Here is a 16,268-nt window from a genome sequence, read left to right as displayed (position 1 = left end):
AACTGCTGGATCAGTCTTGATTTGTTATATTGTTATCATTTAATTTAAAACATTTCAGCATAGTTAACATGACAAATATGTCTTCTACACCGTAGGAGCAGTTAATTAACATTTGTAGTCCCCTGAAAGAGAGGCATTCTTCCAAGATGAATAACATCTGTGAAAAAGACTCTCTGCAGAACTCTAAGCAAAAAAGACTCTAACAAGAAGAGGACACCACAAAACTTCAGCTACCTTTATCTACATTAACAGTGGAGGGCTTGTAGTTAGCACAGTAAATGCTAGATATTAGTCTTCACAGGTAAAATGAGTTGTGTCCAAGGAAGGTGCATTGGCTAGAAATACTTATAGGTACTTTTACATTGGTCTAAATGGTTCAATAGCTGATGCTCTTCAGGATGGCCTAAGCCCAGGATTCAGTCTGATCTAGTACAAGCTACCTACAAATAATTCTATTACCTGATCCCAACTAGAAGGTTAGTTCAATCCTGCCAGGTTCGAGTGGCAGAGCTAATAGTTACTGTAATTTTGAAGCAATGATGAGCATAAAAAAGACTTCAATATAACAGCAACGACAGCAAAGTGATGAAAATATACATGACTTTTATCAGTGACAACATTACAAGCTCTTCTAATACTATTGCAGTTTATTGCCTACATCATTACAGAGTGAAATGCTACATTTCATTCAGAAATTAGTAAAAAAATTTTTTTAATTTTTTTCTAATTCAAATACATAGAGTCTCTGAATTCTAGTCACTGACCTATTATAGGACATAGACTCAGGGTGAGAACTCCAGAGCCCAGTGCAGTGAATGTTTGACACTAGGGAGGCCCCTCAAATGGGCCTCCTCATTGCCAAGGGCGTCCATATGGGGATGCTAATGTCCTGGCTAAGGGCATCTCTCCTGGAGGCGCCAGAACAGCCTATATGGTTGCGCCCCTAGCAGAGTCTCCCTGACTCTCTGTTGCTTGTGCCCAGGGTACCAATAAAGCCCCAGCAAAAGCAGGTCCATCATCTATGATGAGCTATATGGAAACATAAGCAAGCTCAATGGAGCATCAGCCTGGCATAGGCCAAATTCTCAACATATCCAGTTTTTCTAAGAAAGCATAGCAGAGACCTGTATCAGACTCCAACATAGATACACTTGTTCACTTTACCACCCAGAGCCCTTTTCGCTTCCAGCTACTGTATCCCCACATTTGCATAATTAAATGGGCCATTACATTGGTTTTCCCAGAACTAAGTAACCATCTGCCCTAAAGCTGTATCCAAGTCTTGCCTCTTGCAAAACCCAAGGCTCATTTTGAACTCTTTAAAATCTGAGTTTACTGTGGATTTGCCATATGTGTCTTCTATTTTCTTCACAAAGACTTCAAAGGTCTTCAGGCCAAACTTCGGTCCTCCTAGTTCATGCATCCTGTGTCCCCCTCTCTCTGTGCAATCTCTGAAGCACATGGCCTGGCCCCGTAACCACGGCGCTGAAATCTCCTTCCCCATCTGTGATCCCCAATGGATCCCCATTGCCCCCACACCACCCAGTGCCCTGAGACCGGCTTCACAGGCAAAGTCACTGACCGGCAGGGCCCTGCCATTCATGGGGAACTATCTGCTCAAGGGTGCTAGCAGAGGACAGGTCCAGAGAAGAAGAGAGACAGAAGAATGGCTTTCTCCACTTCTAACTCCTTGCTCTCACTTGCTCCCAGGCCAGGAGGGAGTTTAGTGCCCTGAGTGACTTAGTCTGCTGCTGCTAAGTCGCTTCAGTCGTGTCTGACTCTGTGCAACCCCATAGACGGCAGCCCACCAGGCTTCCCCGTCCCTGGGATTCTCCAGGCAAGAACACTGGAGTGGGTTGCCGTTGCCTTTTCCAATGCATGAAAGTGAAAAGTGAAAGTGAAGTCGCTCAGTCGTGTCCGACTCTTAGCGACCCCATGGACTGCAGCCTACCAGGCTCCTCCGTCCATGGGCGTTTCCAGGCAAGAGTACTGGAGCGGGGTGCCATTGCCTTCTCCAGTGAGTGACTTAGTCAACAGGAGATAAATCACAGAGTCACTCTAGAGGCAGGTGCTGTCTCTGCTGTGCCTCCCTGTGGGAGAGGCCCTTGAGGTGTGAGGAGCGGGTGGGCGGAAGTTGTGCAGAGGCAGAGGGGGAGGCAAAGGACAGGGGGAGCAAATTGGGTGAGGCTTCTGTCTTCCCAGCCTCCAAGAGGCACTCAGCACATTGGAGCGTCATGGTGCTGTGGACAGGAAGCGTAGAGAAAAAGGCCTGCCCTTTCACAGGCACCTCTGCACTAGGCCAGTCCCCGCAGACCCTGTGCACAAGCTGCCTGCCACTCTGGGCACTCCTACTTTGGCTGGCTGGGAGTTGGCAGGGGGGATTTCTTTATGACTTGGTCTTATTACCTGCACGCAACATGGAAAGATGACAGGAGGGGAAACCCTTTGTGGGGAAAATGTCCCTTCTCTCCCAGCTCCACAGGCCCCTTACCTTTCTGACTCGATCCCTTAATTTCTCTAGAGTCGTGACCTTTCTTCTAAGTGGTCCCCTATGGGGTCCTGACAATGGCCATCCCTCCAGGGGCACCTAATTACTGCCCAAGGGAAGCATTAAAATGTTAGCCACCCCCACTCCCCACCCCAGGTTACAAAGAGAAGCCACAGCTAACCTCTATTCAAACAAAGGATTCCATCTATAGAAGCTCATTTGTTTTCCTCTCTGCAGCTGGCTGGGCTGGTGGCTGGGAGTGGGCGCCTTCTCGGTCACTTTTTTCTTAAACCTTCCTTTTACATCCAGGAAGTGACCAGTTCTACAGTTAAAGTGTGCATTACGGGCCATTCCAGCAACCAGTTGCTGCTGCTGCTGCTAAGTCGCTTCGGTCATGTCCAACTGTGTGACCCCATAGATGGCAGCCCACCAGGGTCCCCTGTCCCTGGGATTCTCCATGCAAGAAAACTGGGGTGGGTTGCCACTTCCTTCTCCAATGCATGAAGGTGAAAAGTGAAAGTGAAGTCGCTCAGTTGTGTCTGACTCTTCGCAACCCCATGAACTGCAGCCTAACAGGCTCCTCCACCCATGGGATTTTCCAGGCAAGAGTACTGGAGTGGGTTGCCATTGCCTTCTCCGCAGCAACCAGCTAACTCCTTGTATTTACTGCTTTTTTTTTTTTTCACCCCCATATTAAAATAGCAGAAGAGATGTTTCCCTTAAGCACTCCTTTTCTGAGGCTTGAAGTAAACCCAGAGTGTGTCTCTAGCCATGGGCCTCCCTGTAAGTGGTGTAAACCCCACCCCATGGCTGCCTTAAACTCCCCACCCTCTGCAGTATCAGGAAGCTTACAGCAAGAGCCTCAGACTCTAGTGAGAGGTAGATATCCTATCCACCACCTCTAGCCCCAGACCCCCCACCTCCCATATCCCCCACCAAAAGTGTCCAGTGTGGAGTCTGCAGACGGAAGAGCCCGCTGTCTACCTTCCTAGCTGTGTGATCAGAAACAAGTTAGTTAAACTCTCTGAGCCTCAGAAGAAGGATAATGATAAGATGGTACTGACCTGGAAGGTTTGCAGAGATTAAACCAAGTGGGTTTGGTAAATGGTGCTTAATAATAGCTCTCCAGGCTCCTCTCTCCATGGGATTCTTCAGGCAAGAATACTGGAGTGGGTTGCTGTGCCCTCCTCCAGGGGATCTTCCCGACCCAGGGATCAAACCCATGTCTTTTACATCTCCGGCATTGGTAGGCAGGGTGTTTACCACTGAGCCCTCTGGGAAGCCCCGGTAGATTTTAGAAGCCTATTCAAATGTCATCCATGCTGTTTCTCAGAATGTGGGGCTAGTGAGAAGCTCTTCAGAATTTTCCATGGATCCCAGGATATCTACACCTAGAGTGGCTCTGATAACACCCCTAGAGAAAGAGCTCTGAGAAGATAAAGGTGGAGCTTTTGTTCTGTCTCTTCCAAGGACAACCATAAAGGAACCTCAGTGCTAGACACACAGTAGGCTGTCAGGAAACATTCACCAGTTTCCCAGCGGTTCTGGGGAATTGGGCAAGAGGCTTAAGAAACTAAGTGGAGCACCTACACCTGCCTCAGATGACCTGAGTGGACAGCATCACCCACAGCCCCCACAGTCGGGGCTGCCCAGGGACCACAATACAGAAAACCACCCCAGGTTCATCTGACTGAATCTCATGCCTGGTCCCTCCCACCTCATGCCCTTCGCCCTCTCTTTAGTAGAAGTGGTGATGAGCCAGTCTGCCCACAAACAGTTAAACTTCAGGCTGTCATCCAGGTGATTTCTTAACTGGATGTAGCCCAGACTCCTACTTATTGGCACAGAAGTCTTTGCTTTGACAATTGCGCCTGAGTGTTTTAACGCCTGGATGGCCCTGCTGCAGTTTTTTTGACCGTGTTTTGAAAAGTGACTTTGGTACATGTGGTGGTAACTGGCACAGCACCATGGGCTGGCGACGTGGCAGTGTGACGGGCTGGAGCAGCTTGAACTCGGCGGCTGATTTGTGTTCTCTGGCTTCCTGCTGCTGCTGCTGCTATGTGTCCATAGGCACCAAGCGGCCAAGGAAGACACGGAGCCCAGGACCTTCTGTCTGATAGGTGTGCACGGGGTGTGGAGGGGTTTGTCTTTTAGAGGCCCTTCTAGAAATAGCCAGTATTTTCCAGTGGCTCATGGTGGAAAAAACTGTGATGCAATGTTTTTGCCTATGACATTCCTTTGGGATCAGTGTCCATCAGGTTAATTCAAGGAGAGTATGGGCAGAAAAGAAGACCACCCACAGGAGAACATGCAGAGGCTGTTTTTGCCGAGCTTGCTTGTGGTAAAGCACTCAGCCAGCATCACTTGCTTTTGGCAGAGACAAAGACAGGTACAGAAAACGTCATGGTGAAAAATAGGGAAGGGTTCCAGGCTCCGTTTGGAGATGGCTGGCATGAAGAAGCTGAAGGCAGACTGCCTAGAGGCAGAGCACCCTATGAGGTTGTTTTGGAGAACATATTTGACTTTCTCTGGCTGGTTCTGACTTGGACGCAGAGGCAAAATGGGCAAAGGGGAAGTTAGCTATTATGGGCTGATGGCTACAGAGGTTACAGTTTGGCTTCCTGGGCTGGTTACTGCAGAGGTTGTGGGTCAGAATTCAGTTTTCATATATGGTCTGGACACTGTTCATTTGTATAGTCAGGCTTCAAGAGAGATTAAATTTGAGACTGCTAGTTCATCTAGATCACCTAACTTCATTTCCGAATGGTTATGAGATAGGCTGGGACCTGGAACCCTTCACAGCAATGCTTGCACCAGAATAAACATCTCCTTGAGCAAAAAAAAAAAAAGGATTTATAAGGGACTAAAAATAACTGCATGCATGTGCAGTTGGGGCAAATTATGGACAAAAAGACCAAAAAACCCAACTGCCACTTCTGAAGAGCCAGGGCAAAAAACAGGGTGTTAAGAGCAAAGGCAGCATACTATATATGCCCCTTGCACACAGCTCCACCAAAGGGGTGGGCAAGACACATAAGCCACCCCTCCAGTCCAGCCCCTGGACATTCCCCTACCTCACCCCGTATAAGGAACCAACTTCCCCACACCCCACGACCTGGTAGCTCAGGGCAACCAAGGGAACCTCTTACTTGTTTTTGCTCCCCTCCGTGGCCTTGGGAGCTCCAGTAAAGCCTTGCCTGAATTTCCTGTCTGTCTGCTAGTCAATTTCTTTTGATTGGGGAAGGCCAAGAACCCTAGTTGGTATCAGTTAAACTGCTGCTCAGTAAAAATTTATTCACAAAACACAAAGCTGGAAACAGCGAGAATGCTCAATTTTGCAGTTAAGAAAATTAAGATGCACCCATATTGTGCAAAATTTTTAAAAATATGTCTCTGAAGAGATTTTAATGACATTGAAAATATTTACAAATTGGATAGAAAATGACAAACAATTCAAAAATCTTATAAACTGTGTGGTTACAGGTATAAACAGAGGTCAGTCAGAGGGCCTTCCTGGTCCTTAATTTTTAGCTAATATATAGTCAGATGCAGGCTTCCCCAGTGGCTCAGCTGTAAAGAATCTGTCTGCAATGCAGGAGATGCAGGTTTGATCCCTGGGTTGGGAAGATCCCCTGGGAGAGGGCATGGCAACCGACTCCAGTATTCTTGTCTGGGAAATCCCATGGACAGAGGAGCCTGGCGGGCTGCAGTCCATGGGGTCTCAAAGAGTAGGACATGACTGAGCACACACATAGTCAGACACCCATCGCTCAGGTATAGACAGTCCCATGCTCTTCCTGAGAAGGATTTCTGGGGGTGTGAATGGTCTCTCTGTGAGCTCCCACGTCCCGGGTGTTATCTGAATTCTGGAATAGCTTTTTATCATTCTTCAAATACTATCTCGGAACTGTGTCATGCCAATCTAGTTGTGGAGCTCAGCCATTTCCTTAATTTCAGTGAAAATTCACTCATCTAAGGCCTTAGCATAGCACACAGAGGGATTTATATCCACTCAAACATACCCCCCAAAATGAATTCCTCTCAGTCTGTCTTTCTCTTCTTTGCTTTTTCTTCTCTGCTTCCATCCTCTAGAGGAAAAACAGATTCTTCCGATGGTCTTATACAAGCAGTTCATGTCTCTCCAGTCCCTGCTTGCAAATGCTGCTCTCCCTTAACATGTCCAAGACTTCTGTCAAAGTTTTAAAGTCCCCTGCTGTACTTGTGAGGGCCCCAGATTATACTCACTCTGAGAAACACGGCTCTTTTCCTCCCAGGTCTTATCTGGTGAGTAGGGGAGAGGGAATGGGTGTGGGTGGCTGGTTTTTTCCAGTAACACAGGGTTAAGATAAGAGCATATGAAAAGCTCTTAGCACTGTGATAGCCTTCAAACAGCCCCAAAAGAGGTTTCTTCCCAGTCTTCTGAGTTTCCCAACTTCTTCAGATTTTGCAGATCACTGAGGCCAGCTGTACAAATAACTTCCTTGTTACTGGTTTTGGTGCGATTTCACCCATCTATTTAAAGTTAGGACTTTGGACCTCGCTTTTTTTATCAAACCATCTCAATCAATGCTTTTCTAAAGTTTATCAAAGTCTTTATTTTGAAATTTCAGTATTAACATTCTGTTGATCATCTCTGACAGTCCCAAGAAAGTTATGCTTTTGACCTTTATGGTTCATTTATCCCCTTTTTAAAGTGGTGAGGATCTGGGCTGGTTGTTGTTTGTTCAGTTACTCAGTCGTGTCTGACTCTTTGTGACCCGTTAGACCACGCCATGCCAGGCTTGCCTGTCCCTCACCATCTCCTGGAGTTTGCTCAAACTCCTATCCATTGAGTTGGTAATGCCATCTCATCCTGTCATCCCCTTGCTCCTCCTGCCCTCAATCTTTCCCAGCATCAGGGTCTTTTACAATGTGTTGGCTCGTCACATCAGGTGGACAAAGTATTGGAGCTTCAGCTTCAACATCAGTCTTTCCAATGAATATTCAGGGTTGATTTCCTTTAAGATTGACTAGCTTGATCTTGCTGTCCAAGGGACCCTCAAGAATCTTCTCCAGCAGCACATTTTGAAAACATCAATTATTTGCCACTCAGCTTTCTTTCTTTTAGTCTGGAGACAGCCATATTTATGCTGGGGCTCAGACATGTCAGAGCTGGTCTAGAGACAGGCCAGTAGAGAGGCCTGTCAAGAACCTGTCTGAGGAACCCAGGAACCACAAAAGGAAGGAGTCTTTCTAAAAGAGAAAGAAACTGGTAGATACAAGCCGCCACAGATGACTTGTGGGGGATGGAGTGGTTTTGAGTAACAGCTGGTGAATGCTTCTTAGATTGTTCCTCACCCAGCACCCTATGGATATGACTAAGTCTGAAGATGGGGTGGGGTGGTGGAGGGCTGAAATAGGCACAGTCGCAGAAAATTTCTGTGAGGTACTGGGGTACACCAAGAACACTATTGGGACATAGTGTTAAACTATGTTAAAATCTATGTTAAACTGGGATCTTGAGTGTTCATAAAGGAGTATGAATCAAGAACACTCCTCAATCTGCAGAGCCAGTAGGGACCAGTGGACAGGACCAGCCTAAGAATGCGTCCTGCTTCAAGCAGGTGGATTCTTATGCTAGGAAGCAACAGCCCAGTGAGGTGGCCTAGCAAAGTACACAGTGACTTTAATGGGCAATGGCGGTGCCTTTGATGGAAGCTTCAGAGGGTGGCAGGAGCAGTGGCCTCAGTGTTGTTGACTCAGTGTTGACATCACTGGCTTCCAGTAGGAGGCAGTGCATCAGGTCATATATTAAACACTCTACAGTGGTGGGCACTGCAAAATGGCCATGGAGAGCTCAGCATCAGACAAAGGCATCAGATCAGAGGCGGAGAAACCTGGTGGGAAATCTAAGAGATGTGTGAGATGTTATAGCCAGGAAGACTTACTAGTGAGTGCTCCTTAGGTACCCCTGAAGACTCTGGAATGTTTGAGGGGAACACTGAAAAACAGCTGAATTTCCAGGAATTTCTCTGATAAGGACAGAAGTCACACAAAGCTACAGTATATTGACTATATGAAATGAATGAACACATTTCACTCTCATAACTAAGAGGTAGGCAGTATTAGCTACATTTATCAATGAGGAAGGATGAAGCTAAAGAGAATAACTTACAAGGGGTCACATAGCTTGTGATATCTGAACCCAAGTCTATTTGATTCTAAAGTCAGGGCTCTCCCAGTTCACCGCAGTGTCTCCAAAGAGGATTAGAATTTAGTCAACAAATTCACTCAACAAACATTTACTGAATGTCTGTTATATGCCAGGCCCTGCTCTAGATGTTCACCATATGGCAGTGAACAAAATAAACAAAACTTCGGCTCATATTAGGTTTAAAATCTGGATGTAATTGAAATGATGGCCCTAATGTTGCTTCCAGGTTTGTCTGACCTTGGACACATGGGTTACATAAGCAAACCTGAAAAAGTCTGAGGCTTGAGATAACTTGGATCCCTAATACATCTATTACTCAGCCACGCTCAGGGCCAGCTGCCAATGTCTCCCCCACCACTTGTCTGTACATAATCTGCTCCATTACATTGATTTAGAAGAAAAATATAGTTCACTTAACTTCTGTTCTACAAAGAATGAGAAGAACTCATGCTGGAGAGCAGTTAAGGACAGGGGAGCCAGAATGCCTCACCCAAGGACAGAAATAGAGGACACAATGCTTTTGACGATTGCTGATGCCTATGTAAGAATGTGTTGCATTTAGAAACAGCATCTACCCATACAATTTATACATAATTAAGTTCTCATCCATATCCCTAAGAACAGATGGCATGCCAAGATAGGCAGGTCAAGAACATTGTAAATATATTTATACAACTGACGCTATAGCAATATTGGCAAGGGGATCTGGTGAAAGTCAAGCTTAACATTATTGCTGGAAGCTTTGTATACCCCAGTGTGAGAGGTTCAGGGTACATGAGGCCATGATTTGACTCCCATTTTAACTAAATCATTGAAAAGGTAGTATAGCATAATGGTTAAGAGTGTGAACTTTGGAGAAAAAGTACTTGAGTTGGAATCTCTTTTGTGCTGCTTACTAGCTCTGGGATCTTGTGAAAGTGATTTAACTTCTCTTTCCTTCACATCTCTCACCTTTAAAATAAAGATAATACTTAAAAAGCTACCTCATTTTTTATTGCTAATCCAATAATAATAGGATTATTATAAGGATTAGCAAATATAACTGATAGCTATTATCAATAGGGTAAAATTCTGTGCATCAAAGTCATGATGCATATAATGCAGTGTGTTTACTAAATCCTATTTTACTTTTCCTCTTTCAGGGCACAAAGGAAGATGATATGTCCCATAGTTCCTTTCACTTATGGTTGGATTTTAGCCAACTGCATGTTGACAGAAGTAATATAAGCCACCTACAGATTTGAGTCTTAGATCTCTCTCACCTGGAAGCCATATGATAAGAATCTCAGCCTAGGTCCCTGGGAGATTATATGGAACAGAGCTTAACCCCACCCCACGGTTACCTTTGTTGGATATGTGGCATGAACAAGAAATAAATATTTACTGTATCAAGACACTGAGATTGAGGTTCCTTGTCACCAGAGCATAACCTCTCCTATCCTGATGGATTTATAAAGCTCTGTTGACCAATAGCTGGTGCTTCTTCCCAGCATGATGGGCTTTCATATTACAGAAGGACCTGAGGTTTTAAGTGCTAGGTTATCTGCTCAAGTTCGAGGAAATGACTGCTTCTTCATTTAAGTCCTTTAACTTTCTTCCTTTCTTTCTTTCTTTATGCTGTGCCACGTGGCTTGCAGGATCTTAGTTCCCCAACCAAAGATAGAACCCATGTTCCATGCAGTGCAAGTGCTGAGTCCTAACAACTGGATGGCCAGGGAAGTCCCAAGGCCTTTAACTTCTTTAGAGCCATGGGTTCTTTTTATTTTACTGAAAGCAATACATATTTTTAAAGGAATGATGAAACATTTTCCCTTTCTTCTCAAGCTGCTCCTGCTGCTCCTAAGTTGCTTCAGTCGTGTCTGACTCTGTGCGACCCCATAGATGGCAGCCCACCAGGCTCCACCATCCCTGGGATTCTCCAGGCAAGAACACTGGAGTGGGTTGCCATTTCCTTCTCCAAGGCATGAAAGTGAAAAGTAAAAGTGAAAGTGAAGTCACTCAGTCATGCCCGACTCTTCGCAACCCCATGGACTGCAGCCTACCAGGCTCCTTTGTCCATGGGAAAAACATTTTTTGCTGAGATCTTCTTAAGCTAGATCTCAGCAAAAATGTTTTTCCCACTGTAGTATTTATTCATTTGTTATATCCTGAGTCATCAAGCTTCATTGTCTCTTGACAGATATCCTGTTCAATGCCTAGCCTCTTACTGGAGTGGGTTGCCATTTCCTTCTCCAGGGGATCTTCCCAACCCAGGGATTGAACCCGGGTCTCCCACATTGGAGGCAGATGCTTTAACCTCTGTGCCACCAGGGAAGCCTCCTATGAAATATAAAGTCTGCTTAAAACATTAATGTTTCCTTTTTCTAGAATTTTTCACACTTACAATTAACATTGGCACTTAATAATAGGAGGCCTCATTTTGGGGACTTCAGTTTTTTGCTCCAGTGAGATTAAGGGCAGGTACCTTCTTTTAGATCCCCAGAGGGCCTAATGCAGCATGAGGCCTCGAGTAGGCGGCCGGTACGGTAAGCACTTACTGAATTAAATTTCTAGCCAATGCATCTAAGCTCAGACTTACCACATTCCTAAACTTCTCTTCCTGGAACAGGTCTGTGGGTAAAGAATGATGGCTGGAAATACTGCCACACTCTGACCTTTTCTTCATACTCACTGGGAGGGTGGATATGTATGTCGTAGGCAAGCGAGCTGGGAAGGGGTGAGAGACACAACATTTATTTCTACTTCCTTAAATATTGGCAGGGAGGCCTGGCGTGATGCAATTCATGGGGTCGCAGAGTCGGACACAACTGAGCGACTGAACTGAACTGAAATATAGTTAAGTTCTTCTCATGAGCTTGATATATGTCTTGCTTCTACAGGTAAGCCATAGCATTCTCTGAGGCCAGGGACCGCATTTTCTATAGATGTTAACAGTTCTTTTATTTCAAATAAGATCTAGTGATATGATCTTGTATTTCTGTAGTTATTTAAAATAATTGTATACTTTTAATTATGAAATTAAATGACACAGCTTAAGGTACTTTATAATTTATTGTCTCATCTTCTCTTGGCAGTAATCAAGGTTCCAAATACTTCATTCAGAACTTACTCTGAGAACTCCCAAGTTCAGAAAGAGGTTTGAAAATGGCCTTTAGGATTTCTTTTTGAATTTCTGTGTGCTCAGCAATCATTTCCCTCACTTGAAAGTTAGTCCTGGGTTCAACTCGGTGCCCACTGCTAAGAGCCAGCACCTTACAAATACTGCTAATCTTGGCTGGAGTTGTTTACAAGAGAAGAGGCAGCTTCCTGTTTCCTTAGCCGCAGGGGCTAGGCAAATGCAGACTTGTTTACCCTCTTAAACTCTACTTTAGGACAAGCAGAAAATGATCATGGACTGAGAATCCCTTACCCAGGGTATCATTGAGCCCCCAGACACCAGAATTCAAAGGTTAACACTTGTGCCAGTTGGTCTGGGGCCCTGGCCCTAGGATTAAACCAACCGATTGCCAGGCTTACCAGGAAGCCATCAAGTGTGGCTGGGAGGTGGGGTCGGTGGAAGCTCAGAGGTAACTCAGCCTTCCTGGGCTCAGAAAGGCAGAACCAAACTGGTCTTGGGGGAGGAGAGAGAGGAAGGGAGACGTGTCCTTACTAGAGCCCTCCCTTTCCTTGAGTTCTATGAGGAAGCCCTACCTTTTCCAACCAATCCTTCCCCTCCCTCTGCCTCAGTGGAAGAAGCTTCTTAGGCCCTTGTTGGTTTGCCTGAGCCCCAGGGGTTTCCAAGCTAGACTTTCAACTTTTAACCCAGGAAAGTGCTTGGCTCACCAGGACTAGTTGGTCACCCTGGACTTTCTCTAGGCCTTTGAGCCCAGGTCTGGTCTCTCTCTCCACAGTCTTGGGAATTTCACTGACACTACAGGTTCCACCAGTCTTTAAGGCTTAATTCCACACTAAATCTCCACTCTGGCCTCTCCAGAGTGCCAGACCACCAGCACTTCAACCACCAGCTGGGCAGTACCATCTGCTCATCTAAACTTAAATCCCATGAGCTCTGAGATGACTCACCACCTCCCTCCTCCACTCCACTAACCCTCTCCTCACTCCTCTCCCAGTGTTTCTGTTTCTGTCAATGCCACATCACTTTCCCAGCTCAAGATTTCTTGATTCATATTTACTGAGTACCTACTTGGTGCCAGATTCTGTTCTAGGTTCTAGGGACTCGGCGATGAACAAAACTCACTGCCTTTGTGGAGCATGCACTCTAGCCAAGAAAAGCAAAAAAGAACGGGGAGGAAGGAAGTTTGGGATTAACATATACACACTACTATATATAGAATAGATAACTAATAAGAACCTACTACTACTACTAACCAACCTAGACAGCATATTAAAAAGCAGAGACATTACTTCACCAACAAAGGCCTGTCTAGTCAAAGCTATGCTTTTTCCAGTAGCCATGTGTGGATGTGAGAGTTGGACTATAAAGAAAGCTGAGTGCCGAAGAACTGATGCTTTTGAAATGTGATGTTGGAGAAGACTCCATCCTTGAGAGTCCCTTGGACTGCAAGGAGATCTAACCAGTCAACTCTAAAGAAAATCAGTCCTGAATATTCATTGGAAGGACTGATGCTGAAGCTGAAACTCCAATACTTTGGCCACCTGATACAAAGAATTGACTCATTGGAAAAGACCCTGATGCTGCGAAAGATTGAGGGTGGGAAGAGAAGGGGACAACAGAGGATGAGATGGTTGGATGGCATCACTGACACGATGCATATGAGTTTGAGTAGGCTCTGGGAGTTGGTGATGGACAGGGAAGCCTGGTGTGCTGCTGTCCATGGGGTCACAAAGAGCTGGATACAACTGAGCAACTGAGCTGAACTGACTGAAGAACCTACTGTTATAACAAAGGGAACTCTAGTCAATATTTTGTAGTGGCCTTTATGGGAAAAGAATCTAACAAAAAGGGGGGATATATGTATATGTATAGTTGATTCACTTTTCTGTACACCTGAAACTAACATAACATTGTAAATCAACTGTACTCCCATAAAAAATTTAAATTCAAAAAAGAAAGATAGAAAAAAATATATAGAGAGAGAGAGAGAGAGAAGGGGAGAGCCATTGAGGGGCTGAGTACTATGGAGAAAGTTCACACAGATATAAGGAGTGCTGGGATGCGTGTATGCCAAATCTCTCCAGTCAGACTCTGAGACCCTGTGGACCATAGCCCATTAGGCTCCTCTGTCCATGGGATTCTCCAGGCAACAATTCTAGAGTGGGCTGCCATGCCCTCCTCCAGAGGATATTCCGGACCCAGGGATTGAATCCACATCTCTTACATGTCCTGAAATGACAGGCAGGTTCTTTACCATTAGCACCACCTGGCACGCCAAGTTGAAGGGTGAGCTCCGGGAAGCCTTTCTGATGCACTCCCATCTGTGAAGAGGCCCTGAAGAGAGTGAAGAAATAGATCAAGAGCTCTCTGGGGTGAGAGTTTCCTGAGCAAAGGGTACAATGAGCACAAAGGCTAGTGCAGCTGGGCAAACAGACAAGAGAAAGAGTGCCTCAAGATAAGTCAGGGACAAATCAGGGGTTGGGGGGCAAGGTCCCACAGAGCCTTGTAGATGGAAACATTTTATTCTGACTCTTCTACCCTCTAACTTACTGCCATACCATGATAATCCCCCTCCTCAGGGTCTCTGTTTTCCATTTCTGCAGCTACCACCTGGTGAAGATCCTTATCACTTCTTATTTGAATCACACTGGCCTCCTGAGTAGACTTTTTGCTACTTGCCTCTCCCCAGTCTAATCCTACTCAAGACTGCTATAATCTTCTTGGAGCACAGATCCGATTGTCATCAGCGTAAGATCATTAGCATACATTTATGAAGCTCTGGATAAAAGTATACTCAGAAAGGAGGGGGAATGGACTCAGGGGATGTGTTCCTGCATCTTCCCAGCAAGTCCTTGTCGGAAAGAGATAGAACCGTCAAAAGTATGTTGTCAAACATGTCAGAGTTCTGTTTTTATGCCACAATGTAAAAATTGCAAAATTTTCACCAAAATGAAAAGTAAATAGAAAGATGAATTAGTCAGAACCCCTTTGGCTGCCATTAACAAAAACCCGGTTCAAGCTGGTTTTTTCAAAGGTAATATGTTAGCTGGTATAAATTAAAACCTGAGAGCTTCAGGAAAGGCTAGTTTCAGGTGTTCAGAAAGGGTAGGAAGAACTCTGTGTCTCCATCTCCCAGATCTGCCTCCTCCCTCTACTGTCTTTATTCTCAGTCAAACTCTGCCCATGCAGTGGCAGAGGTAGCCATCACTGGCTTTGGCTTACATCTTCCCAGCTTAGCAACTCCAGTGGGAAAAGAGTGCCTCTTGCAGCAACAGACCCAGTGCGGGACCTCACTGATGCTCCCTGGACAAAGGACTTACTCCTCAACCCAACACTGTGACTGTGGTTGGCCAAGTCTGGGTCATACAACCATTCTGGAAGCAGAATAGGGGTGAGGTCATCCCCACCTAAACAAAATGGAAAGAGTGGAAGATGGATGGATTCCCAAAGGACCATCTGGCATTGAGGAAGGGAGAAGGAATGGTGCAGAGGCGAAAACAAATTTCCACAAAGGCTAGGAGCACCGTTGTTGGTGAGCCCTACCCTCAAACACCTAGGCCTACCCTCAAAGCCCTACCCTCTGAGTAACCAATAGGCCTCCACCCTCAAACACTAGTATTTGAACCCAGGGCTCTCTGATCCTCAAGCACTGTTGCAAACCCACACATCATCCGGTTTCTCTGAAGGGGAGAGAAATGACTTCACACATAAGCTCTCACAGCTCTCATAGCTCTGGAAACTCCCCAGCGGCCATGACTGCCTCCCAGGAAGCAGCGCCCACCCGGTCACTAAGTTGTGTCCAACTCTTTACCACTGTAGCCCTCCAGGCTCCTCTGTCCACTCGATTTCCCAGGCAAGAATTCTAGAGTGGGTTACCATTTCCTTCTCCAGGGGATCTTCCCAACCTAGGGATTGAACCCCTTATGTCCTGCATTGGCAGGCAGATTCTTTACCGCAGAGGCATCAGAGAGCCCCCCCAGCCCCCCCCAGGTGGCCACATTTCACTTCATTCTACTCCTTTAGTGAGTGAAAGTCGCTCAGTCGTGTCTGACTATACTGGAGTGGGTAGCCATTCCCTTCTCCAGGGGATCTTCCCAATCCAGGGATTGAACCCAGGTCTCCTGCATTGCAGATGGATTCTTTACCAGCTGAGCCACCAGGGAAGCCCTCTACTTCTTTAAGGGGCACACAAATTGAGCAGAACCGGGATTAGTGTCTTGACAACAATACACTCGGAAAGGCAGAGGAAGTAGCGGTGCTCAGGCCCCCTGCCACGCTCTCATCTCAAAGATCTTTCTGCCAAATAGATACCACCCACCCACCTCCGAAACCTGTAAGTTGTGGTTAGAACAGTATCCGTGTAAAAATAGCAAGGCCCCTCTTGCTCCACACTGCTCCACTGCTCTGTCCAAAGGCTGTCTGCGGTCCCAGTTCACCCAATGCCTGAGCTGTTTCTACCCGCCTCTGGCTGA

At 46.0% G+C, this 16,268-nt stretch overlaps 1 long non-coding RNA gene across 3 annotated transcripts in view; it reads left to right on the top strand.

The window, feature by feature from the left end:
* LOC121819991 (uncharacterized) overlaps window positions 1–16,268 on the top strand; it is an 88,889-nt gene that overhangs the window by 59,620 nt on the left and 13,001 nt on the right. For 2 of the 3 annotated variants that reach the window (XR_009601265.1, XR_009601266.1), the window contains one exon: window positions 11,442–11,560. This is a non-coding gene — a long non-coding RNA (uncharacterized LOC121819991). Of the gene's footprint in view, window positions 1–4,232; window positions 4,609–11,441; window positions 11,561–16,268 lie in introns of those variants that run through there. The other variant, XR_006060414.2, reaches the window with a different exon arrangement.

This window comes from Ovis aries, chromosome 7 (genome assembly GCF_016772045.2).
Source record: "Ovis aries strain OAR_USU_Benz2616 breed Rambouillet chromosome 7, ARS-UI_Ramb_v3.0, whole genome shotgun sequence".
Classification (NCBI taxonomy): Eukaryota; Metazoa; Chordata; class Mammalia; order Artiodactyla; family Bovidae; genus Ovis; species Ovis aries.
Note: the sequence above shows the minus strand (reverse complement) of the source record. Positions and strands in the feature narration are given on the sequence as shown.